Source organism: Anas platyrhynchos, chromosome 1 (genome assembly GCF_047663525.1).
Source record: "Anas platyrhynchos isolate ZD024472 breed Pekin duck chromosome 1, IASCAAS_PekinDuck_T2T, whole genome shotgun sequence".
NCBI classification, from domain to species: domain Eukaryota; kingdom Metazoa; phylum Chordata; class Aves; order Anseriformes; family Anatidae; genus Anas; species Anas platyrhynchos.
In genome coordinates, this window is record NC_092587.1 from 27,650,802 (window position 1) to 27,678,216 (window position 27,415).

Sequence of the window (27,415 nt, forward strand, 5' to 3'; positions counted from 1 at the left end):
AATTATCATTCAATTTGCATTTTCATATTACAATTTTGAAGCAAAAGCAAGTAGACTTCAAGTGTTACCGGAAGCTGTAATTAAATTTGACAAATCAACATCAGATTATCTTGAAAATGAATTAATAAGGATATTCATTGAAGATTAAAAACACTTTTTGTACTTACAATTCAAGGAGAAACCTCTCCTTTGACAAAATAAAGTGCAGTTTTAATGCCAAATAAAAATGAGTGGTTTTCATTTGCATTCTTAGGAAAATCAGAGAACAAAGAAATTACTCCCCAACCAATCAGATCAGGCTCCGGGATGACAGCATCCCAATCAAAATATAAAGTGTTTTCATTTATTTTATGTTTTCATTCCAACTCAGCAAAATACAGTTAAACATATGAAATGTAAACAAACACATCATTTAACTAAGGAAGGCTAATCTACATTATTTTTCCCTATAAAATTATTTTTAAAATGCCAAGTATTATAAAGCAGTATTTGTTAAGAAATAGGAAAAAAAAAAAAAAAGATTCCAAACATTTGCACTGAAACTATCTGGAAAGCTGTATTTTCCCCTTAAAAATCAGTTCAGTAAATAGAAGTTACAGCTTTAAAATGCATCACCCTATTTATCTATGTTATTAAAACACACTGTACATAATGCACTGCAATAAATGCAATTTGATCAACACTCCCTAAAATAATAAAGATTCCCAACTGATAAAGAAAGGTGCAATTTTGATTAGACTCAAATGAGCTGGTTTTTAAGATAGTTTCTAGTATCCATGACAACAGTTGCTTTGACAAGATGTGCATATGGCATTACACTGCCAGCTGGTGTGAACAATGTTTGAACTACTGCATTGAGATGCTGAGCAAACAGAAAAAGTTGCCACGTCTTAACCCTCAGGGAAGGCAGTCATCCCCTGATCAATTATGAAAAGACAGAGAGAGGGCTGCTACAGTCTGGCTCCAAGCAAGTTTTCTGAGAAGGCAGGCAGACACAGAAAACCAAAGTAAACAAACTGAATGCACTAGCACCATCTCCTAACAACATTGATTCGTCTCCCCATAGAAGGCTCTGGTACAAAGTTTGCAGAGCATACTTTTAACATTTGGAGACATTCCCACAACAATCCTCTTATTGTTTCATCAAATTCTCAAGTAATTACAGGTCAGCTTTACAAAGACTATACATTCCTCTGAACCTAAGCAACGAGACGCACACAACTAGCTTCTCCCTTCCAAAAATAAATAAAAGTTAACATATTTCAAAGTGCACTTGAAATATTTTGTTACCAAGGAATCACTGGATGCCTGGTTCCCTATGTGAACAGCGTAATCTTTTCTGCACTCACAGTTCTTGAGCAGATCCTAAAGGACAATCCTGCTCTGTCTGAGACCAGAGATAAGTATCTGTTGATTTCAGCGGCACCAGGATATGGTCACAACATCTTGCAGTGGTTTAAACACAAAGCATGAATTAAATGCAAGAACAGAAGATCTACAGCAAATTTATAATCCTTCCCAATCTTTAGAACTCTCTGAAAGGCAAACTTGAATGAAAGAGAGAAAACTATTGCACTCCTGAATTAATAGGAGACTGTATAGGGAAGCTATACTCACTGATCAGGAGAATATTGCTAACAGAACCAGTGAAAAGACCTGGAGTTAGATGATGGGAAAAACCATAAAAATAACTACTTTTTATTTATGACAGTAGCAGAAAATTCATTACATGGACCTTATCTGGAAAAGAAATTGCCATGATTTAATGCTGATGCATGCTTGAAAATAAAGAGCACTCTCTAAGTTGTTTCAGTGTCCTAGTCTTCTTTAGCACCAAAGTCATCTCACACCAATACAAAAAAGAAGCAAGCAAGCATCCGGTAAAGCTGCACATTTACAGTACTTGAAAATTAGAGGATTATAGTATGATGTGGCTTAGAGTTAAGCTAGCCAGTATAATTTCAAATTGTGGCTAGCATACTCCCATGGAACCAGTGTAAGAAAGTATGAATTCCTACCACTAACTACAAAGAGTCCCACTTTATGAAAAAGCAAGGCAGCACAACAGGATATGTTTGCATAAAAGGCTCTTCTACTTAAACTATTTTGATTTATATATGCTGGTTGAGATATTTTTAAAGGAGTAAAGGCTCATCTTTTAATACAGAATGTCTTACAAATGATGACTACCTGAATACTTCAGTGATCTTATTGTGGCAGTTTAGATTACTGTAAACACAGGAGATAGAAGAAGAACAGAAAACAATTTCAAGAGATCAGAGATGATTTAAAACTCATAAGGAGAAATCACTGTCAGCCTTTGTTCTTATAGCAGTTGTCATATGGTACGTTTTCCTCCCAGTGTGCTGCTTAGCTTTAGATTTTGCTGCTCAGTAAACAACCTCCCAGAAACACATTGTTAATTTCAAAGAATTATTACTGACATTATTCATAAGTGAGGATTATAAGACTATAAAACATTCAGTTCTACCAATTCATTTGCTATTAAATCTTTGCAAAACAAATTGACAGCTTGAAAGTGTCTTTAGAAATTAATAGTTTAACATGTACACCTCAAGTAAGCACCAATCCCACATATCATTTATAAATAAAATTAAAAAAAAATCTAATGAACTAATTTGATAATAACCCATGGTCTAAAAACAGTTCAGTGAAGACAAACGAACAGATGTTTATAAATCTAGCAGATCAAAATCATGTTGTGTCCTACCTCAAATTAACAGCAGCAAGAACGCTTTGTAAGACAGTCAAAATCATATCCAGTTTCCAATAACATTTGTTTCAAATTTAGTAGGCACTTTTCCTTAATTAAGTTATCTAAATTAGTAAAACTATACACAAAAAAAAGTCAATGCAGACAAAAAAAAAAAAAAAAACAAACAATAAAAAGAACTGAGGATCAGAAATGATTTTAATAATGCAAATGAAAATCATTATAATGCTTTAAGTAGCGACTGTATAAGCAGGAAATTTGGGCATATGGTTTCCAGAACTCCCTGTGTCTTCTAGTAAAATATTTATTGGGAACACTACTTCTTAGTATTTACTGTGCAGCTTTGGCATTGCTAAAATGTAAGCAGAACAAAAATGAAATTAATTGCATATAACTCACCCTAGTAAAGTTGATAAATTGCAGTAGATTTTGCAATTTGTTGGAGATAATTCTAGGAGACACAACTTGCTTTTATTTTGTATTCCAAACCTTTGTATTTGATTTAAGCATGCCTTAGAGTAATTGTAAAAAGTTTTATCATTTTAATAAAGTGAAAGTTGCCACTAAAAGAAGGTAAACTGATTACTTTGTTTTTTAAAAAAGTAAATATATGTGTATTTTTAGGAAACAGATGTCACTCATATCTTTCCTTTAAAAATAGGAATGTTTAACCTATCAGCCTGTTGCATTTGAGACGCTAAAATGAAAAATGACATCTACGCCCATTAATATCGTCAATGTATAAACAGCACAGCGTGACACATTCTTGAGAGCTGAAGGCTACAAAATCTCTCTGAAACATAAATAACAAAGCACTCAGAAGCATATTTGATGTTGATATTCATCTCTGAGAAAAACACTGCTGCCTGGGCTTCTTATGAAAATAGATGCAGCCCAAATGGATCTCCTGTAATTGGTTTCAGATAGCGAGGTCAAAAGAAATATGATACAAGAAACTATTATGTGGAACAGGCGAAACAAGAATGTTTATACAGGCACTCCCTATTTATACTGACAAGAGGTGTATGCTTTGCAGATAACCAGAACCAAAAAACTTGCCAGAAGACAACCAGATTCTGTCCTTTTTCTAACTCCAAATCCTTATTTTATTTTTTCCAATGGTTGCATACTCTAACATTCCTGCTGAACACAAAATAAGTTTCTGAACATAAAATAAGTTTCCAAATGGCTGCATATGTCAAACAAGAGTCATCTTTGCTGGTAGCACTATGCAACCGAAACATATCAACATGCTAAGCTGGATTTAAGGCCAAAGACTGAACTGGTTGAATAACAAGTTAACTGAATGATTACACAGCTACATTTATTATAAAAATCAATTCAGTAGAACCTCTGCTCCCTCATGCCCTGCTGTGTGTCCATCCTCCAGCTGGCTCAAACCAAGAAACCAAGAATTACCTACATTTGAATGAGATCCGTGAAAGACTGTGACAGAAAGATAACACTGCTCAAGGCTCCCTAATAGCCTTCAAATGCTACTGCTAAACCTTTGTCTTTTAAACACTGACTGTATTTTCCCAGAAAGTTCTCTAATGGCTATCACAGTCAGTCAGCATGGCAGCTTATAATCTTTCCAAATGGAGTAGCAAGGCATTTAACACTATTCAAAGAATCTTTAAGATGATCCACTTCCATTTAACACTATTCAAAGAATCTTTAAGATGATCCACTTCCAACTGCAGTCCCTCCAGGACACTTGACAGGAAAAGCCAACTCCCATGCACCCTGAGACATCCTTATTTACCTTACTGAACAACACTTCAGTACATAAAGAAGATAAAATCTTTTTCTCTAAATCACATGAGGAAGATAAAACCTGTATGCCTGCCAGCAGAGGACAAATGTGCCACATTTGACAGCCCATCATGAAGTCAAACCCTTAACTTGTACACAACTAAAATCCAAGCCACTTAACTGGCCTGATTTCATCTAGGATTAGTAGACTGAACAATTATTACATTGTTGCTTTACAGAAGTACAAACGAGGTACCAGATAGCTAAAGACTGGCAGCACCCACCTCAAGGAATATGTTATCTACGAAATCTAGATGGTTACTAAGAATCCAGAAGGATTTCACTCAATTAACCCAACATAAAAACATGCAAATAATCCAACAAAAAAGATTTGTCAGTCTTCTGCATCTCAGTTAGAAGCCATAGACAGCCAGGATGTGAAATGGGCTCGATTTCAACAGCTGAACTGCAGAGTGTTCCAGCCATGCCTAGCAGTTGAACACAAACCTGCAAGAGACTAACATTTTTGAAACTGAATTAGTTTCAAGAAGAAGAGGAAAATGGATTGGATTGTTACCATCCTGGGCATTCATTCCTACCACCAGGCCGCAAGACAGAAGGACAGAATATAGCAAATGATCTTCTACAATTGTGTTTCGAGAAGGTGGTGGTGGCCACTGAATGCTGGACTGAGCCCATGCCTATGGGGCATGATTAAGTGAACACTGAACGTGGCTGAAAACATCTATTGTATTGATGCTACAGAAATTTGTGGAAAAGATCCCGAAAAACTCAGGCATGAGAGAGATCCCAAGCTACTCAGCTGGCAAAATGCTGTTTGTCCAGGGCCGCTCTTTGTGCCTGGAGAACTTCAAGATAAAATGGCAGAGCACGTCAAGGGTTAGGTGGCAAGTGAGGAGAGCTGTCCTGGATCACTACTTTCTAACTTATGTAGTTTTCTAATTTATATTCCCCATGTACCTCATCTTAGGAATGTTTTAACAAAAATTTACTGGATCTGGCCCTCATTTCCTTGGAGTAAAATATTTTATTTATTTTACTATTGTATTTTATTTTTTTATTTTATTTTTTTTTTGCTAAGGATGTTACTGTCAGTTTCAGCATTCTGAGGCTCTGATTTTGATTCAGATCTGTGGTCTTCCCTGCAATACAAACAACAATTGAAGAAGATATCTCCAATCTACCTGAGCTCCTGTTCTGCCCTGATGTTATCCAGGATTAATTTGCAACTGAAGAGAAAAAGTAACAGTAATAAACTGATGAATGCAACATGAAGTCTCATAATGCTGTTTAATAAAAGGAAATTAATCACATAATTGTCATAAACCTATTTTCAAACAGCAATCTATCAGAGAGAAATTATGCATCTGTAGTTATTGACCTTTCATTTTACCATGACTGATTCGTAATTAGACTAGTTTTGTGAAAAATAATAGTTAATTACCAGATTTTTTTCACTCTAATTGTTTTGGCATTTTTTTATTATTATTGTTTGTTGTTGTTGTTGTTTAGTGTCTTACTTTTTCTGCATGTAAAGGATGCTAAATAAATACAGGGCACTAATAACTTAGTAGCTAACATATTTCATTTTATAAAGCCAAATTTAGCTCCCCTTTATATAAACCGATTTAATGGATACTAAATACTGTTTCAAAAACAACTCTTTCATTTTTTCTGCCCATCATTTGGCTGACTGAGAGCTAGGAAAAAAACACCCGTAACAGGAGCTTATTTCTACTCCTGGTGTCATTAGGAGAGCTTTTCCCCATAGACATCAATCTACATTGGTCATTAGGGTTACATGGCACACCATGGATAACATGTTCCATGACATCAAACCCAAATGCCATCTCCAAAGCTCACACCACCTGAAGAATGCAAATGTCAAGGGTTAGGAGAGATGCGGGCCCACAGCACTACAGTTGTGCTCTACCCTGACAATTTTCTTTCTTTCTTTCATCCCACATGCCTGAATTTATCTTTCCTTTGGTAAAGACAGCAGCAGGCAGTCTAGCTCTACTTTATTCCCACTATATTTAACTATATGAAAAGCAAAACCAGTGTACTCATCAAACACCAACACCACAAGTTCACAGATTTCCTGCCACTACTATTTTCTTCCATTTGGCCTGACTTTTAGAAAGGTGAGACATGAAACACAAATATGGAAGAGTCAATCTCTTAGCTCTACATGAACGCATGCAGCAATGGCTGCATGTAGCAGTTTTTCACATGAAAACTTGTATGAACTATTTTGCATGAAAATCAGCTTGCACATATGTAAAGGCCGTTCAAGTGTGATGGTCAAAGAAGAGTGATTGCTATTCCATGTGTGAATTCAGGAAAGAAAAAAAAAATCCTTAGAATGATAATTCTTTCGTACCTGATATTGTATATGTACTATGCAAAATTCACCCAGTATTGTATGGAAGTACTCATTTTACAACATACATTTTACAAAGGTATATGAATCCTTGACTTGTAAAGAGTTGGTAAGAAAAAGACCTTCTTTTAGATCTGTCAGTTGGAGATGTTAACTTACTGGCTGTGAAGACCACTTTTAAATAAAGCAGTTTGAAATGAAGTGGTGCTGACTTAGGCAGAAGAACGAAGACAGTTGGATAACTTATAAATAGGAAAGGAACTTATGCAAGTTATGTAAGAGTGGTCTCATTTGTACTAAAATCAAAATGCAGAGCAAATATGGGAGGAGAAAGAAACATAATACCAAGGGAAGCATTGTAACATTAGGCTTTTAGAAGGTAGCACTTTTAACTGATAGAAATCTGAAAGAGAAATCTGGAAATTAAAGACAATGCAATCATCATGAAGATCCTTAAGCTCAAAAATCATAATCAAGATATAAACTAAAGCAAAAGCTGAGGCAGATATAAAACAAAGGGACACAAGTACTCAAACATTTTGTTCTGGCCTAGAGCAAGATTCCTAGACCAGAATGTGAAATTTGAAAGGACAGATGTGAGGACTGATTAGTTTTAAGTAATACAGAGAGGTAGAATAAAGCGTGAAGAACAAAATGCCAAAACAGTATTTATACTAGAATATACTTAGTCTTTTAAAAGGCAGAAATAAATACCTCTATTTTTACAACTTATTTTCAATTAAATAAACATTCCACACTATCTTGTAGTGGAGTTTCAACACTAAGCATTGCAAGCCCTGACTCCTCATTCTCATGCCCTATGAGCTATAAACCACAGCTATCCATCAAACAACATGGATCTACACAGTACCAAAATAATTAAAATTACAGTAATTATATGAATCAAAATCTTTCAGCCAATCAAAACATGAAGAATTACATAACTGTTTAAGAGTCACTGATTTAAAGGGATTCAATTATTTGAACAATACCTGATTTGATTTTACATTGCGCTTACAAATCCATAGCCAGAGACATGAGTGAGGTCACAACTACAAAAGGAAATATTGTTGGGATTGTCATATCAGGTTTGTGTTGTATGGGAGGAAGGCACAACAGCCATTATTGAAAATCCAATGACAATTAGTGGAGAAAAACAAAGTTGACTCACATTTTCACATAAATATAAAGCTTCTTTTAAATTATTTTAATAGATTTAACTGTTGAAGTTAAGTTTTTACAAGGATATAATTTAAAGAAATCTCAGATGTAAATATATGTCTATGATGAAAACATATTAAAGTCAGTATTGTCATATTGCAACATTATAGTGGGACACATACATGGAAGTGTCATACATAAAACAGGCATTGTAATTTTTTTCATTTTATTCAACTTTCTAAAGAGCCACCTGGAGAATTGTAACCAGTTTGGGGCATAGTGCTTCATCAAGGTGGACCATCATCTGACCAGTGACCTGAGAAGAGCATTAAGAATGAACTTGTGGTGACAAAGTCCAATCCATAGAATAGCAAAACCTTAAGATAAAAAGAGAAAGAAAAAAAAAGAGAGAGAGAAAAAAAAAAAAGCAGAACCAGTCCTCAACAAGTTTCTGTGCAAAAATAATTAATTGTGCAATATGGGTAGGAAAAGTAACAGTGACCTTAAATTGAATTCAGGAAGATTTAATTAAATTTAAGAAGAAATTTTCTAATTCTGAGGATACTGAAGTACAATAAATTCTGCATAGACTGCAAAATCTTTGTTGTTGGACCTGTTTAAGAAACATCTTCAGGAGAGTAGTGATTCTGCTCTGGGACAGAGATCTTTACAAGCATCTTCCATCCCTATTTTATTTGATTGTGTGGTTCATTTGACTCCCATGAAAGCACGCCAAGTTCAGATTACTGTGATGTCTAACACCTTGCTACATTTCAAATAACACCATGTTCTCATAAACTGAGTATTACGAAGCTTCAGCATGGTTTGTTTCTATGATAAGTTAACAGCAGAGCATCAGCACGAGCTGCGCCTACACACACTTTGGAATTTTCCGATCATAAGTGGCCATGTCTGTGTTTATGAGACTAAGCTTGAAATTTTGAACTGAACAGAGTAGTTTATATAGAATGGGAGATGGGTTAGAAGTAAACACTTGCTTAATTGCAATTGGATCCCTCTGGACAGGAATCTTATCTTCTCACCATCAAGTATCGCCATGACAGTAGTAGAAAACAGGATTTTCCCAATATTACAATTCTTCCTGAAATCAATAGATGCCTGGCTGAAATGGAGAGCCATGAAGAGGAAGGAAAAACAAGGAAAGAACTGGAATTTGATCACTGTTTGATCAAGGGAAGTTGTATGGTTCCATGCAAAGAAAGTACCTGAATCAGTAATCATTGTGAGGTTAAACCTAAAGCTACAATAACAAAACATACAAAGGATCTTTAATAACCTGATTTCAATCCTGTTTTATGAAATAATTTGATCAAAGATCACTACATAGTCTAAGCCACTTTAAAAATGCAGTCTTTACCGCTAAAGCTAAATCAACTTAAATCCTACTGAGACCTTTCTTTATTTCTTATGGATATTTTTCTGAATTTTTTAGAATTTTGGTTGACATGAAGAGTTCCAGGTACACACATAGTGCAAGAATAATTAGGGGAAGAAGCAGTAAATATGAGTGTAAAAAAGGAGATACAATAATAGCAATTTTATTCATAATTTTTCAGGGGTTTTGCTAATCCTTCTTTTGGAGGGAGAAGCATAATCCTATTTGGATTTAACCAAAAACCAACCAACTAACCAAAAACCACAATAAAAACACTGATATGAAACCAAGAATATGCTATGCAAATAAACTGCCCATTACCTACACACTAGACTTATGAATGGTAGCATTCAGTAATATTTATGAGTGACTTGATAACAAGAGGCATAAGATTTAATCTAACCCCCTTGGAAAAATTCCGCAGCATTAAAATCTTTTTCTAAGTGTGGACTGTAAGGCTCTAGAAGAATGTTTGTGCCATGATCACAAATCAATGTATATATCTGTTTGTTTGTGCAAAGTACTAAATGTATTCACATACATATCCAACAACTAAATACCTTTTTTTTTTTTTTTGAAGGAAATGCTTATCGTCTGAGGGAAGGGAAGGGAAGGGAAGGGAAGGGAAGGGAAGGGAAGGGAAGGGAAGGGAAGGGAAGGGAAGGGAAGGGAAGGGAAGGGAAGGGAAGGGAAGGGAAGGGAAGGGAAGGGAAGGGAAGGGAAGGGAAGGGAAGGGAAGGGAAGGGAAGGAAAGGAAAGGAAAGGAAAGGAAAGGAAAGGAAAGGAAAGGAAAGGAAAGGAAAGGAAAGGAAAGGAAAGGAAAGGAAAGGAAAGGAAAGGAAAGGAAAGGAAAGGAAAGGAAAGGAAAAAGAAAAGAAAAGAAAAGAAAAGAAAAGAAAAGAAAAGAAAAGAAAAGAAAAGAAAAGAAAAGAAAAGAAAAGAAAAGAAAAGAAAAGAAAAGAAAAGAAAAGAAAAGAAAAGAAAAGAAAAGAAAAGAAAAGAAAAGAAAAGAAAAGAAAAGAAAAGAAAAGAAAAGAAAAGAAAAGAAAAGAAGAAAAGAAGAAAAAAGAAAAGAAAAGAAAAGAAAAGAAAAGAAAAGAAAAGAAAAGAAAAGAAAAGAAAAGAAAAGAAAAGAAAAGAAAAGAAAAGAAAAGAAAAGAAAAGAAAAGAAAAGAAAAGAAAAGAAAAGAAAAGAAAAGAAGAAAAGAAGAAAAAAGAAAAGAAAAGAAAAGAAAAGAAAAGAAAAGAAAAGAAAAGAAAAGAAAAGAAAAGAAAAGAAAAGAAAAAAGAAAAGAAAAGAAAAGAAAAGAAAAGAAAAGAAAAGAAAAGAAAAGAAAAGAAAAGAAAAGAAAAGAAAAGAAAAGAAAAGAAAAGAAAAGAAAAGAAAAGAAAAGAAAAGAAAAGAAAAGAAAAGAAAAGAAAAGAAAAGAAAAGAAAAGAAAAGAAAAGAAAAGAAAAGAAAAAAGAAAAGCACCACCACCAACAAAAGTAGCAAAAGCAGCAGTGGTTAGCTGAAAGAGCACTTGTGATCGCTATCTGCACTGCCTGAATTATTCCAGTTGCCTTCTTCTTGAATTGCTTATCTACCTTGTAAGTTTTCTGGTTCATGTGATTTCATGGGGACCTAGCAGGCATGATCCAACATGCAGGGCTCTCTATCTCCAAAGAAGGCAGTGCAGCAGAACGAACCCTATTCCTTGGGTTCTCACTACACCTGACTAAAGAGTTTGCTCTGAAAGGGCAGTCCTTAAAGACTGTATAGACAGAGCTGAGAAAGTATTCCCCACTTTGGGGACTTTTAAGAATGAAAATTATAATAGAGTGAAATGACAAAGAGCTTTAATTTTAAGCTAAAATGCAAGTGAAGACAGACAGGCAAATGTCCTCAGGCTCCTCATCCTAGTTTCAGCCCTTGTGAGGAGATCTGGTAGGGAGTATATTCTTTATGATTAGAAACTTGCAGGGATAAAAAAGAAAAGACCTGAAGCTAGTAAAAATGTTTTGCAGAAAAGGAACAGAAAGACATTTTGCAATTCCCAGGGCATTTAGGTGCTGGAGAAATGATTGCAGTTGTATGAGGAATTCCCAAGGAGTATACATGAGCGTTACAACAGGTTAGGCATTTGAATTAAAAGTAGATGTTCATCAAGCTTGTCCAGGGAAAAATTATCCTTATTATTGTGTCTTAGCACCCACAGTAATCTTCATAAATGGCAAGCTAATCAAGGAATTATAATAATAAATATGCTCAGGGGCATTATCGTCTTTAGATGCATTTGTAAAAAGCAGACACACCCAGCTGCCTTGGTGCCAAACATATGTAATACTTCACATAAGATAAAGTTTCTTATGCCATCAGATTGTAAAAACTTCATCTGAATCATGTACCATATATTGCATAATCACTATCTGTGCATGCACATTAAAAATAAATAAGTAAAAAAAAATTAAAATCATCAACCTAGGCACATGATCAAAATATGCTGGAAATGAAGTTAAGACAGAAACATTTATCCTTCCTTCTAATTACTCTTACTTTATACAGAATGAAAACCTGAATTTCAGACTTTATTTTACCAGTCCTCTGTCATGTCTTGTCATCAGCTTCTTACAGTGAAATCAGTTACTAGCCTTCTCTTTTAAAGACATGCCTCAATACACATTGCACCTAGTTCAGATTTAATATCCTTGAAGTATTTGCCAGATATTCCTTTTTATAGTATCTTCTTCTTCTTCTATCTGCTTGCTTCTTCTTTTAACATTTTAAACCTCATCAATCTGTAACAATTCCTCTACTTGCCTCTTAGTGACTTGTCTAAAACATTCTGAATTTCTTCCAGAGATTCCTTCACATGTGGAATCAAACCATCACCATTGCCCTTCCTTCCTTCAAACACCTTCGGCCTCACTGCCTCCAAGACATCTAAGAAACAAAGAATGGATGAGGGGTTTACTTCCCTCATAGCACACATACTTATTCATCAGAAATAAGTAAGTATGCCCCCCCCTCGCAGTCCTATATAATATATTTTGGAAATTATTTTACCTTGCTCTGCCCAGGTAACCTGCACTCCACAACTGTGTCACCTGCACAGGAGAGCAGAGTCCAGCACGGGAGGAGCCAGCTCTTCACCTGCCCTCACAGCATGAGCACTGATCATTGCAGGAAGAAAGCAATAAAAAGCCTCATCTCCTTCTTCATCTAAGCCCGTATCTAATCTTAATTCAAAGCCCATATGTATACATGCAGCAAATTTCTCATGCAGTTTTCTTGTTTGTTCGTTTGTTTGTTTGCAGTGTTTTTACAGTTAATAACTGAAAATAGCCCAAATAATAATCAGGCTGATGTTTTGGATTCAGTAAAACCATAGGGGTACTATAAAGGTGTGAGAAATCATTGTATGGATTAAAGAGACACTGCACTTCTGCAAACTTTTTCAGACACTTCTTCATTAGAAATGTTACATTTTCTTTCCTGAAAAACTTGAAACAAAAATTACCTAAATAGTCTGGATCCTATCCTTGTACTCCCAAACCTTAACCATTTTTTTCAGTCAAGTAATACTCATGGTTTGTTTCATAACATGAAGGACCTTTTTGTAACCAATGACCAACAGAATTTTCAAACTTGTTGTAATATTTCACCTTCTCCAATGTACCGATAATTAAACTTCCACATAGACTGACATCTTTTGCAACAGATACTACATTTTGTCTTCTGATTTCATGTCAGTATTTTATGAAAAATGGGTTGATATATTTGAAAGTACCATTACAAGTATCTGGCTATGAAACATTTTGTTGACAATGGTGCCTTGTGTCTGGTCCTCAATTGTTCCTATATAACTATAGGTTCAGAAACTGAAAAGGGAAGCAAGGCTTTCAAGGACTAATAAAGAGCTTTAAAATTTATTAATGCATATGACGCAGGTTTTTTTTATGTCCTTTGAGTAGGTATCTAGGTATGATACTGGCAATATTTTACTATACCAAACTACTTATAGTGCCACTTAATACAAGAATACTAAAGAATAATAAACTAAGTTTTAGCTCTAAGCTCATCATCATTTCACATCAACAGGCAGTGCTCATTTTACAAACACCGGTAGGTAGACATGAGATTCCACATAAAGAACAAACAGAAATAAAGCTTTATTTATTTGTTTGCTTGTTTGTTTGTTTGTTTTTTATGTATTTATTTGATTTCAGGTGTGTGCTCTACTAGTAGTTTACTGTTTCTAATATTCCCTTTGTTTTAATTCACTAGGAGTCAGTGCATTTTATCTGTGAACATTCACCTACGATTTCTTCCTAGATCATCAGTTTTTTGTACAAGGACTTGGAAATGCCACACAAAATATGGATCCTGACTAAGTATTTTGACAGTATCTTAGTATTACAATAAATACACTAGGACAATAAGTATTACTTCAGCTGTCATTTAAAATATATACATCCTACCTATTAGAGATGGAATTTTTATTTTACAGGACAAAATGTACATACTTCATGCTCTGATATTTGAAAAATAAAGTAATACAGGCATATTATTACAGCCTTTTTAGTCCAAAGACCTTGCCTTTTATGAGAGAGCAATCTGGATAATATCTATTAGTCTGCTGCAACTCCCAGGGCTCTGTTTGTGCAACACCGCAATGGACTGAAGAATATAAATGGGAGAAAGACCATTTAATGTCAGGACTTTGGGATTGGTTTCAAATACTTTCTGGAGCACAGTTTATGGCATAACGCCTGCATAGCTACCTGAACGCAGCACTATGGCCAACAGCTGAAGCAATCTTCAATTTTAGATGAATGTCAGAGGTTCTCACCCTCTTCTCAAGCAATCCCAGGTTTCATTAATATCATTAAGACATCAATGCTACAAGCACTCTAACATTTATAGTTACAAAAAAACATAGCTAGTGAACTACTGAAAATGATATCATGACAATATGACTCGTATCGACTCTCTAGGACTTTATCTACACTGATAAATTGAAGAGTACCTGAGAATGTGATTTTCTGTGCTGGTAAGCTGTGTGCACAGCTCTTGGCTAGCTTTTTGACTTTTCCTGACTTGCACTCTCCCAAGCAACCCCCATGCAGTTCTGCAGTCACATATTTCCAAGCACCGGTCCCACTAGAGATCACTGTATCACTGTATTTTGGAGGCTAAAATGCTTATTAACTCAGGTGTGTCCCATCCCATGTCAGTCACCCAGTTCAGCATCCAGGAGCAGTATGCTTACTGACACAAGTCATGCCTACGTGCTGAAAACAGCTGAACCATGTGTTGGTTGAGAGACTGTCAGCTAAAGTAGCCAAGATATGATTCTGAGATGACTTGGACAAGTTTCAAAGGAGCCCGATTTCATAGCTCAACAGTCTAGAAAAACAAATCCTTTTCAGAAACTACAGTAATAAACACTACTTGGAAGGGAAAGAGAGGAGAAGATTCCTTTCATTCTGAAGTGTAGCAGCAGGAACCTCCAACAACATCCCAGAGTGTGTCTGATGAGTTTTAAGTACCAGTTTTATATGGACATCTCACCCAATCTGGGTGAATTTTACTTCTGACATCAAACTTTTGATACCAGCCACTGTTTTACAAGAAGCCAGATTTGAAGAGGAGCCAGAAAAGCAGAACTATCTTTGAAACATTTACGTGAAAACATAGAATAAAATGTAGAAGAAAGGGAAAGCTCACCAGAAGTTTAAGACAGAAAGCAAGATCAAAGCAGGCCAGTTTTAAAAAATACTTTCTATCCCCAACTCTGTACCTCTCCATTCCTTCCTGCTTGCACATACAATTATTGTGACTGTTGTGATTCCTGCCCACTAACCAAAACCAGAGTATACAAACTTCTGTGCTACATGAACAATATATATATATATATATATACGTATATATATATATATATATATATATATACAATACTTTTCAAGATTTTCTTAAAGGATAAAAAAAAAAAGAAGAAAAAAACAGGTTTGACTGCGAAGCATCTGTTTCTAGAGTCTGTGTCAATCAATTCCACAAAAATAGTACCATATTACCATTTCTGTAAATTCTAATCAGGTTGATGGTATTTTTCATCTTTATGTTTAGGCACTTAAGGCTCAGAATTCTGAGTTATGCAATTTGACAAAGTCTGCAGAGAAAGTAATTTTCAGAGCTCGAGTTAGTCACCAGCTTAAAGAGGAGCCCTGCTCTCAGCACTGGCACTGAATTCTCCTTACTATGGATAAAAGACCAAGCAGCCTGTCCAGAAAAGTTGGCTTGAGCTCTGGTAAACAGGCAGTAGGGAATGCTGCAAAGGCTCTGGGGTGCACCTATATTATTTGCACAGAGACCAGGGAACTGAATAAAAAGGCTCAGCTTCAAGCTCTCCGTTTTTTATTTTTTATTTTTAAGAACACTGTCAATATGAAAGGCCTAGAAATTTCTTTTAAAACAATTTAACAGCCTCTGATAGTTTTCTTTATATTTTTCTGCATCAAATTTTGAGAAGATTCTGACTAGAGGCCTTGTGTCTTTTTAAGTAGCTGTATCATTTGTTCATTGTAAAAAAGAGAAAAGGTGAATGACAGAAAAACTACATGGACTAACACTGCAAATTAAAGACACTGACAATCACAATTGAATAGGAGCAAAATAAAAATAATGCAAGTAATGCTGCAAGAGAGATTAAATTTCTTCCTGACTAGAAGGCATTGAAAAAGCCTCTTATTAGTAATCACAAATATAACAACCAGGCCAGCACAGTATCATTGAGACAATATATTCTAGTGACTGAAGATGATTATGCTAGTCAGGAAAATAAATTAATTTTACTTAAGCTGACTTCCTTTATCTTCAAGGCAAGTGTTTCTTTGACTTGTCTGACTCAATTATAGTAGCACAGATACTCCCTTTATTACAAGCAGCATTGGCAGATGCCATAACTACAAAGTGAGTACTTTCAATGACCAAATAAGCACCATTCCTTGAAATTTGTAGCGGGCACATGGAATGCACTCAAGCTTTTACATCACCTTGCAAGACAAATCACACCATCACCACCATTTTAATGTATTTACATTGTGAATTAATAAAACTCTGGAGTAGACATTTTGCTAAACAAATAAAGTTCTGAAGAAATCCTAACAGCAATGGCTGCAGGAATTTTCACCTCTATCAATAAGTATAAATGTTGGAAGAAGAAATTTCTGATTTTTTTCCAAGTGCAAGAGGTACTAGCCACAGCTTCTGCATTCCAGAATAAAAGTTTTTTTTCAGATAAGGATGTTTTTTGTATTTGGTATAATCAAAAGCCTCTGCCACAACTCTTCACTGAAAAATGATGTCTATTCTAGAATATGTTTTGTTTTAAGTTTTGCAATTATATTATCTCCATATCTGGCATAGCAGAATTCTGGGTATTTTTCTAGGTGTTACAAGCAGGCAAAGTAATTACACCTAAAGGTCCAACAACATAGTTTTATAAAAGCTAAAAATCAATGATAAGAAGAACATTTATACTTGAGAACAAAGAAGGGGATTCAACAATGTACATTCACACAGTCATAAATTATTGTGTTGTATCAAACCTGTCACAAGCCATATGTACTCACTGTAATACAGCTTTAGCAAGTTTCCTGAATTTCTCAGCTAAAAAGTAGTATTTTGGGAACAGAAGGAATTCAACATTTCACGTGATAGCCTTTAGTGTATCCTCAAAATGAACTAATTGGTAAGACTAAAGATAGAAAGAGATCTGGTCCTGTATCCAGCCTTGTATTTCTTAAACTTCTTTCCCAGTAGGAAGGAATAAAAGCTTCTGACAAGAAAAAAAAAAAAAAAAAGAAGGGATAGGTCAAATCTGTGCTTGATTAAATTGTTATACTGTTAAGTTTTACCATATGTTGATTGTCCAAAACATTATAAATATAATTGAGTATAAAATATTTTTTATACAGAGAGGTGTTCAACCAGTACAAATTAGCTGCAATTAAATCCTGCCTTTGCTGATTACTGTGTGTTCAACTGTCAGTCTCTCATGTCTATTCACATTGTAGCTCATTTCAACTAAGATCCAACAATATACAAATTTCAAGCAGATTTAAATCACTTAAGACTAGTAAGGAAGAAACACAAGGTGAAGGTGAAATTCGAGGCACAGACAATCTCCACTCTGCAGCGTCTCAAGAATTTGCAGAGAGAGTGACTCAGAATGGGGCATGTTTCAATGCTTTTGTAGGATCCTCAGGTGAGATACAAATGGTTTTGGACAACGATTACAGCCCGTCCCCCCATTTTTTTTTTTGCGTGTGTGTGCTTATTGTTAATCGGAAATGCCAGAGGGATGCTTTGGGACATTAAAATAGCCTTTCTCTCTATGTCGTGGGGAAGTTCTGCATAGAGAGTTGTAGAAGCAACTAAATGAATGTAGCCCTTCAGTGCTTCCTTTCAAGGGACAGAAAAGTAATTCTATTTCCATGCTCATTCAGTCTTAATTTCTTGTGCTGATTATGCCAATTAGCGCAGTCCTCTTAGTGAGGTGGGCATCTGTCTCCTAGAAATCTTACCCAACTGTTTATATGCTTGCAGGTACTAACAGCTGTAGAACAAATTTGATATAGATCATGTAACTATCCCCAACCACGAGTGAGGAGAGAAGCTACAGACTGCCTGGTAAACACTTCGCCAAATTATTTATGCTGTTTTTGCCCTAGTATGCTCCTTTCCTGTACTATGAGATACAAATTATATAAGCTTAAAAAACACATACATGTATAATATGCACATGAAATACATACTTCATTCCATTATGGAGTATCCAGATGAATGTCAGAGGTTCTGAGGTTCATCTCTGACAAATTTCCATTAAACCTGAAGAAAACTGAACTACCTTTACTGCAGCTACATACAACTGTCACATGTAGGTACAGAACAATTCATGCTCAAAGAGAAAACTCTATCTAAATAAGATGCACGACTGCACACCTACAAACAAAATCTCAAAGGCTTTTGTTTTCCTTTGTTTTGTTTTATTTTTTGTTTCCCCTCTAATAATTAGCCTTACAATTATTTATTTTAAAGTATAAAGAATACCTAATTCATACATTCTTCTTGGTTCCACAGGTGGACACATGATTTGTTTTCAAATGAAAATCAAATTCCTTATTCTCAAAGTCCTATGCAGCTTGACCCCTGAAGAACCTCATTTTTATTTTTTTCCCCTCCTTATAATGTGTCAGCTTTCCTTTTCTGCTTATGGTCTTCTACCCTGGGTGACTCTAAGATTTTTCTCATGTTGACCTACATGGCAGTTCCATGCTATTATTTCACTCAATAACTTCAAATCTTCCCTCAAAACTTGCTCTTTTCAGTTAGCCTCCTAATACAGACCTTAATCCTTAATTTTTGCTTAAGCTTAAATAAAAGCAAATTAGCAAACAAGAAGTTCAGGCCTAAATAGCATTAATAAAATGTATATGTCAAATAGGACTGATTTCAAGACATTTCACTACTTCTTACTTCTGTTCTTTACAGAACAGAAGTAAGAAGTAGTTTTTTCTATTTTCTCTTGCATTTTAATTCCCATTGAATCAAATTTATATGCTGCAATCGGTGTGTTTAATACGGTCCTACTTCAACCTGAAAGGGTTAAATGATGTTACAGCTTTATAGGGTAACAGTATTATTTTGCTTACAGTAGTAACTGTTTGGATTACAAAGTTTCAAAGGCAAGAATGGCAGAAGTAAATGCTTTTTAATAATGAGCTGATTTTAAAATATAATGTGTTATCTTGCATGTAACAGTAGCTGGAAACACACTCTTTGCTGTGAATAAAATATACATGAGTAGCAGAGTATTTTACATGCCATGTATGACCAGTATGCTGTAATGACCTGCATACAAAAACAGTTAACATATTAAGATAAATGAGGCCATTGGGAGGGCGATTTGCCAGGAGAGAAGAGACTAGGATTCTGCATTAACACTTCGGACACAGGACATTACTGAGGGTAAAAGTGTTTTGTGGGGTTGTGCTTTTTGTTGTTTTGTTTTTGTTTGTTTGTTTTTAAATGGTAACAAAACCTATACTTTGAATTTGTCCAAAAATTCTTTAGGACAATCCTAAATTGGACGACATAAAAATCAACAGTCTGTTCACTTCTGAAAATCCTGGCCATCCTCTTCCAAGACTGGTTGCAGTTTGTCCCCTGTGCTTTGAGACTGAGCATTCAAAAATGCAGACCTACAATAGCCAAGCTGCCCCTTTTTATCTGGAGGCTTTAGGTATCCCCCAAGACTTTTATATAAATGTAGTGCACTCTGGTTTACATTAGAAAAGGAAACATTTATCTTATCACATTGATATCGTCTCAGTACAATATTACATTCTGGAATAAGAAAATATTGCAACTTTTCTTGAAAAGGTCAAGAGGTACTGTTTATCTTCAGGGCATAATGAATTACATTGCATTGCCTGGCTAGGAACTCCAAGAGAACAGTACATGTTTTGACGCATAATGCGCAGCTCAGTGTTCTGAGACAGGAGGTGGAATAACAAACAAAGCTGTGGTATAATATTTCGGCTTCAAAACACTGCATAAATAGGAAACTATGCAAGAAACCTAGTAAGTAACTAGTGCTCTTGCTTTTAAGAATATATATATATGGGGGACAATTCTAATGTGGGGTAACCTACAAATCTCTTTAGCCTCTTAATTGCATTCTAAATTAGAGCTTACTTATTTACATTGTATGCTATACTTAATAGTTGCTGTGCAAGGCAATTTAATAGCTAGAACTTTCTGGCTTCCAGTTTTATAGTCAGAACACATCGTTTTATTTATAAAAATCACAACTTTTATGTCTGACTGCTTACTTTGTGCTGCAAGGATCACACTCTCAATTAATTTTTATTGATCACTAAATAATGCCCATTGTTCTAAAATTTTTAAACTTAAACTTTACAATAGTTGATCAGAAGAGAAAATATTATTGCTTAATCTGAAGCCCCAATAATAGAGACACTCATGTCTCTTCATATTTCCTATATCATACCCAGTAACTTATAAATGGAAATTTTAGTGGAAAAATCTGTGATGATACTTATCAAGCAAAAAATGTTTTGCCCACAGGAAACAATGAAAACACACGCACATTTTTAATATCCTTATCTTTCAGCAGCTCATCTACATCCCACAAATTGTTTATGAGGGAAATTTAAGACTAATAAGTAGTAATACGTGCTTTAGTCTCACATTTTTGTTTTCTAAAATGAATGAGAAATTGAACTAAAGAATGAACTGTGGCGTCTGTGGAAAAAAAAAAATAGCAAATTATACTAGAGACTAGTGGCAAACCTAGTCTCTTGGAAAATCTCCAGCGCCCTGCGATCATATTTTGCCTGGTATATTACAAAGTTAGCAGCATGCACACATAGACCAGAGCAGTCATCTGTGAGGGAGACATGGTCTCAGCACGCCCCATTTAAGCTCAGAGCTGGGGTGCTTGGCTACTACTCTCTCTAGCCAACATTTCTGCAAGGAAATTTTCCTTACTCTTTCAAATTTTCTTTTCTTACTCTGTTCAAATTCAAAATGGTGACCGCAGTGCTCAGTTTTTACTTTACCTCTTACTACTGGAAAGGGTAGTAAGGGTAGTACTCCCATAAATGGAATTTGTCTCAGATGGCAGGTGAGAGCACCAGCTCTCATAATCTACTCACTCAGCACAGTAACTCACATTTCAATTTATTCTTCTATGAGATCCTGAAACACACAGTGGTCCAAGGAGTATCAGCAGTCAGGAGATGCCCTAACACATACTGTTGATCTTTATCAACATGGGGGAAAAAAGAGACGTACCAACAGTCATATCTAGATTAAATACTGAAAGAACTTAATTTCTATTCAGCTCAGAAAAGAGGTATGACAAATATGAGAGGCCAATATAGAAATCATATTTGTGGGTACTGGATCATATAAGAAAACAATGAAGATCTATATGAACTGTATTACTTGAGGGCGCTAAGTCTTTATCAAACCACTTTCATATAGAATCACTTGTAAAGTGCCAACTGAACAGCTGCAACAGTAAGACCTCTTTACCTGAAATAAAGCAGGAGAAGAGGTTGAGCTTGAACCTCCATTATCTTGGAGACAAAATCATAGCTGGATTAGTTTTCCAAAGAATATGCCAAACATATAAGTTTTTGGATTAAGTCAGGGCTTCATTTTTAGATGTTATTCCATCACTTAAAAAAAAAAAAGTATTTATTGTAAACAAACAAACAAAAAAACATAATATGGGGTGTCACAACAGGTCTTACAGTTCTAGGAGATGAAGACATTATCAAACTGAAAACTGAAATAGGGAGTTGGACTCATAAACTTGTTCAGAAAACAGTTTGGAAAATGATTAGAGTCTGGCTCTAATCAGACCTTAAATAACTGTTAGAATAAAGTAGCATGAAAATGAAGAAAATATTATTTTGTATTTAAAAAAAAATCTAAAAAACATTCATAAATTATTTTGTTTTCATGTTTTTGTTTTTGTTTTGTTTTGTTTTGTTTTTCCCAACAAACCTGAAGAAACTGAAGTATACCCCATTATTTAGAGTGTCATCTAAGGTATCGAGAGACTTTATGTGGAAAGGGGAATAATACACATTTTGACATTTTGGTCAGGTTTCCAGATAATAACCACAACTGCCTCTGTCTGAACTGAAATGAACAGAAATATACAAAACACTCTTTTTTCCCCTTGTTTTCTTTCAAAAGTGTTTTTACTTTCTTGTCACAATTGAAGCAAAAGCCAAGACAGAAAAATGACAAATTTACAGGAAGCTTAGTTTGTTGTTGTTGTTTTTTTTTTTTTTCTATAACTCACTACCAGATTAATGATTAATATTCACAGCCTTGAATATGGCTATGCTCAGTTCTGCCAGTTGGCTGAGTCTTGAAAATAATGTTTTCTGCAGAGTTTTTCTTGAGAACAACACTCCTGATTTTAAGGAGAGTGCCTAGTATGTATAAAATGCTTAAAATTCATAACAAATTACCACTGGTGTCCAAACTGCTAATACAATAAGATAAAGTAGTAAAAATAAAAATAGATGTAACTCAGAATTCTCAAAAAATTAGCCATTACCATTTAGGAAACAATGCATGTTGCTTTCCACACATTTTAAGAGAGAAAACTTAACTTCAAAACTAAAGAAAGTTTTCTACTTTGATCTTCTAAATTTTATCTGATGTTTCTGTATTTTATTTATCTTTTCTCAGGTCCTACCAATGTTTTTTTTTTTTTTTTCAGTTATTGTTGTTCTTTCAAAGCAAAGCCATTTGGTGTCCACAAATTTCTCATGGGATTTTGAGAACCAAAATCCATAAATGAATTTTAAATACCGAGTTAAAAGCTGTTCCTTCACACTCTTTTTGTATCAATACTGGATAGCTGTGTTGATAAATGGAAATAATTCAAACCTGCTAAAGGACCTGCTTGTATCTTCAGTAAGTCATGTCACCATTCTCTGAGGAGGAACTGAAGATATTCCTGCACTCACTGGACATCTTAGATTTAACACTTGGCCTCTCAGGGTGGTTTTCATCTTTTAAAACTGATTTTTGACTTTAAGGAATGTTTCTGAAGGGCTTGGCTAGCTCCAGGCATTTAACCCTGGCTGTGCACTTGCAGCACACCAAAGGGTGTGTCTGTCAACTGGAAGTCACCAACAGCACTGAAGAAGAGACACGACAGCCTGCCACAGCACACAGCAAGTCCAAGACTGACAGAGTACCCTCGACGCACCCTATACATTTTGAACAAACCTGGAGAAATACGGTACTGTCTGAGGATCTAAGGAGATTTTGGAGGCCAGCTTAGGAAGCAGGAGAGGGACTGAGAAGAAGAACAAAAAAGTCATGAACAAAGTAGACTTTATTATGATTATTCACGAATTTCCAGCCAGTGGTACTAGGAGATTCAGCAATTAGTGGTCATCCTTGGAATAGGTAAAGAAAACCAAAGAGGAAGAGTGGTTTCTGCCTTGAGGAATCTTTCACATCTCATACACATCACAGGAGCTGTTGGAAGTTACAGTTAGCCCTTACAGCACTTGTTTGATTATTGGCCTATGCCTTAAGAAATAGTAGATATTTCATGCTACTCTTCCCTTATATTGGCAGAGAAAGCTCTTCCCTGTCAATCTGAAATTTCTCTATTAGGCCTCAGGTATATACAAAAGGGCCTGCAAAGAGAGGAAGGATGGGAAAAGCCCGTAAGACGCTTACTGAAGTTTATTGTAAAATGGAAGAAACAAGAAAGGAAAAGGTATTTGCTCATCAGATCACACAAAAACAATTAGGGGATATCAGACTTTGCTGTCAGATTTTTATTATTAGGGAAATCATTATAGAAGAGCAAAAACTCCCATCAGAAATGGCCACACGTTGTGCTAGACATTCTATAAATACGGTGCACAGACAGATTTCACAGTAGTTTTGGATAACGTTCAGGGAGGTTAAGGGGCCACTGAATGAAAGTATAATTAAGTTTTGCAGTGTAAAGTTTCTCATGCATTTATTGTGATTCAAGGATATATATATATATTTAAAAAAAAAAGGTTAAAAATATTTTGCTTATCTATTAACATAAATGGTATGACAAAAGATAAAGATTTTTGGCCTCTCTTTAAGAGCAATGAAAGACAGACCTGAAAATAACGGGATAAGACATTAAAAGAAGGTTTTAGTAGCAAGGTTCCATACAGTAGTAAAGTTGGACAGTGCCATCTACTTTTCTGTATGCAGAAAAGTGTATGTATGTCTAGCCCTGAAGGAAGTATCCAGGCAGTTGGACTTCATCATCTTTGTAGGTCCCTTCCAACTGAACTATTCTATTCTATACAGCAATCATAGTATCATAGAGCAGTCATATAATTAGAATTGATCTGAAGCAGGAAAAAAAAATATCGGAATATCGGTCTCTCAGGTCTTTTTGCAATGGGAGACAAGTTTTTGCTGACTTTTGGTGCTTGACTATGGCACCTCTTTCTACTACACCACTTTCTACTCCAAAGTGTCCATCTCTGTGGCTCTATGATTTTCTTCTCAACCTTCCCATTCAGCTCCTCCTCTCCTTTCAGTCTGTGCTCCCTCATGTATATGTGCAGACCTGCATCTTGGTTCCCTCCTATGCTCCTCATCATTAGTTTCTTCTTTCAAATTCTTCATATCAACAATATGCATATGGTTAATTTTCCTTGCATTACAGAGAGCATGTAAACCAGGCAATATGTCCTCTGAAAATAGTCCCTCTGAAAATAGCCCCTATAACATGCCAGTGAAGCAGCTCCCATCATTAAGAAAAGCCTGTGGTCTGAGCCTTCACAGGAGAGCTCCTGTCCTCCCAAAATGGTCTGCTAACTAAGAAAAAAAAAATATTTGAATTATGGCCTAAACCCCACCGAGAATAATGAAATGTCAGCCATTTTGAAAGACAGCATTTAGACATGGAAATCTCCTCAATAGAGTAGCTTGAACGAGCCATGGCTAGGAAAACAAAGCCTCATGGTTGGTGAGGAAAAATGAGCAACAGCCAAAACACACGTGTTTGGAATGCCTTCAGTGTAGTGCAGATATTATGTTTCTGTAAGTTTTACCAATAAAGAAAGTAGTAGAAAACTGGCTGCTTCTGTAAAATCACCAGTAATAAAAAGTTTGACAGGGTTATCAAAAGGATTCACTTGAAATTAATTTTAAACTAAGAAATCATTAACCAATTTACATTTTAAATTCTCAAACAATTAATTCTATGTTCATGGAGTTAATGTGGGGGAGATTATGATATATTTAAATCCCAGCTATAACGTGCAAAAACTTCAACACATTTTAAATGAAGAACTATATGTACCATTCCTATAACAATTAGGCTGTTCCTGATTTTTTTCAGCTTACTTTCCTTCCACTCAGTTAACTCTCCCATTTCCATGCCCCTGTATTTCACCACCACTCAGTCCCTTGCCTTCCCTTTCCCCACTATCTTTAGGATCAATTGACTTTTTCCTGAGGCTTTGTTACAGCAAGATTCTCAGAAACCAAGAATGCCCACTGAGGAGCTACTAGATGCCATCAGGGCCGTCCAATGCAGCAGTCACAAGTTCCAGCATTTTGGGAAGAATCTCCCAAGGATTTGAAGTATTTCTTTGGAGGCTTGTGCATGCACCTTCGCTACTACTGCCATGAACATGAAGTTAAACAATCACAGGTATGCTGTCATGCTCATTGTACTGTTGAGTTACAGCCTAAAAACTTGCATTGCCATAATTATAGTGAATTTTATCTGGTCTTTCACATCCACATAAACAGGGTAAGAAATATGAAATGGGTATGACTGAATTTTGAATTTATTCTTCATGGGGTAAAACATTCAAAGTAATGATGAACCAGGTGCAGTGTCCAGAAGTCTAACATCACCATACCTCAGCTCTGAATTTGGGCTTGGAGATCTGGATCATTCAGGAAAAAAATACAGACGGTGGTCAGGATATTTCTTCAAATGAACAATGTGATTTCAATTTAAAGAAAAAAAAATACCACTAAATAAAGAACACTGAATACAGAAAATTAAAAAAAAAAAAAAAGATGATGACCTCACCCTTACATTTGACAATTACTACTTTAGTACTGAACTTCTGTTCAAATGTCTTTTCATTTGATTCATGTAAATATGTTACAAATCATGTTTTCAAAAAACAGATGTCAAGCCTTATTTGACAGAAAAAATAACACTTTGGAGCAGCAACTTTGAGTAATAGTAGGGCCAATATATTTTAGTATTATAATATCAAAATATTGCATTTTATAATTATAAATTGCATTAAACTAATAGAGCAAACAACATTTTTTGATTCACCCAGAAATGCCCTCAGTCCAGTTTTCTGTGAAATACAAAAAATAAAAGGGTACAATGGCTTTCTGTCTGTTACTTCTGCCTGTGCCATGCCTGAACAGAGGAAAAGAGTTTCACTCCTGTTGTTTATTGATTTTCTAGATTAAGAATCCCAGTGAGAGAATTGTAACAGACAACCATAAAATTATTTTTGGTGTGCTTATTTGCCTTTCCCTTGCATCTATTTGGCCTGTGCCTGTAGACAATTATGCGTTCCAGCCTAGACTCAGGTGCTAATAATGAAGGACAAATAGAATCATATGTGTAAACTTCCCCTTCTGATGAAAATTTATATTAACTTTCTGCCACTGTAAACAGAACTGCATAGCTCAGCGTCCCTGATGAATTGGTGATGAATTCAGTCATTTATATCCCAGGAATCTGTGCATTTATGGGAAAAGATGAAAACCGTCTGTATTGTGTAACCTTGCACTTTTTGAGTAAGAAAAAGAAAACACCAGCCTGTTTAGTTCATCACTTAAAGTGTGTAAATTTCAGCTCAAATACCAGATTTCTGCATGACTCTGTCGGTCTCCACTTTGGGGATCTGTGCCAATATAAACAAGCCAAACAGCGCAGAGTGCCATGTTATCGCTACAACTGTGAACTTATACACTCTCAGCCTCCTATAAAAATTGTTATGAAAATCTTTGCAATACAACAGAATCTTTGTTATACACTGGAGCTGGACAGTTTGACAGTTTGGCAGCTCTGCTGGGGAACAAAGTAATTTGGGTTAGATAAGAACCTGGCCAGCTTTGTTCTACCTAAAACACTCCATCCCATTTTAAAAGCCACATTTTTCTCAACATTGCCTGGCTTTTTTTTTTTTTTTTTCTTTCTTTCTTTCTTTCTTTCTTTTCATATTAGCTGTTTGATTACTATATATGTAGGTATGAAAATAATTATGCATATTAACAAGACTTAAGAGAAATACCTGAAGAAGTATTTAAATACAAGACTATGAAACAAGCATATTCAAATTTTTAACTACAAAGCAGCCACACAATGACATA

The 27,415-nt window shown here is 35.3% G+C and overlaps 1 protein-coding gene across 18 annotated transcripts in view; it reads right to left on the reverse strand.

The window, feature by feature from the left end:
- The window catches only part of FOXP2 (forkhead box P2), a 432,109-nt gene that overhangs the window by 129,179 nt on the left and 275,515 nt on the right, over positions 1–27,415 (reverse strand). The window lies entirely within an intron of this gene.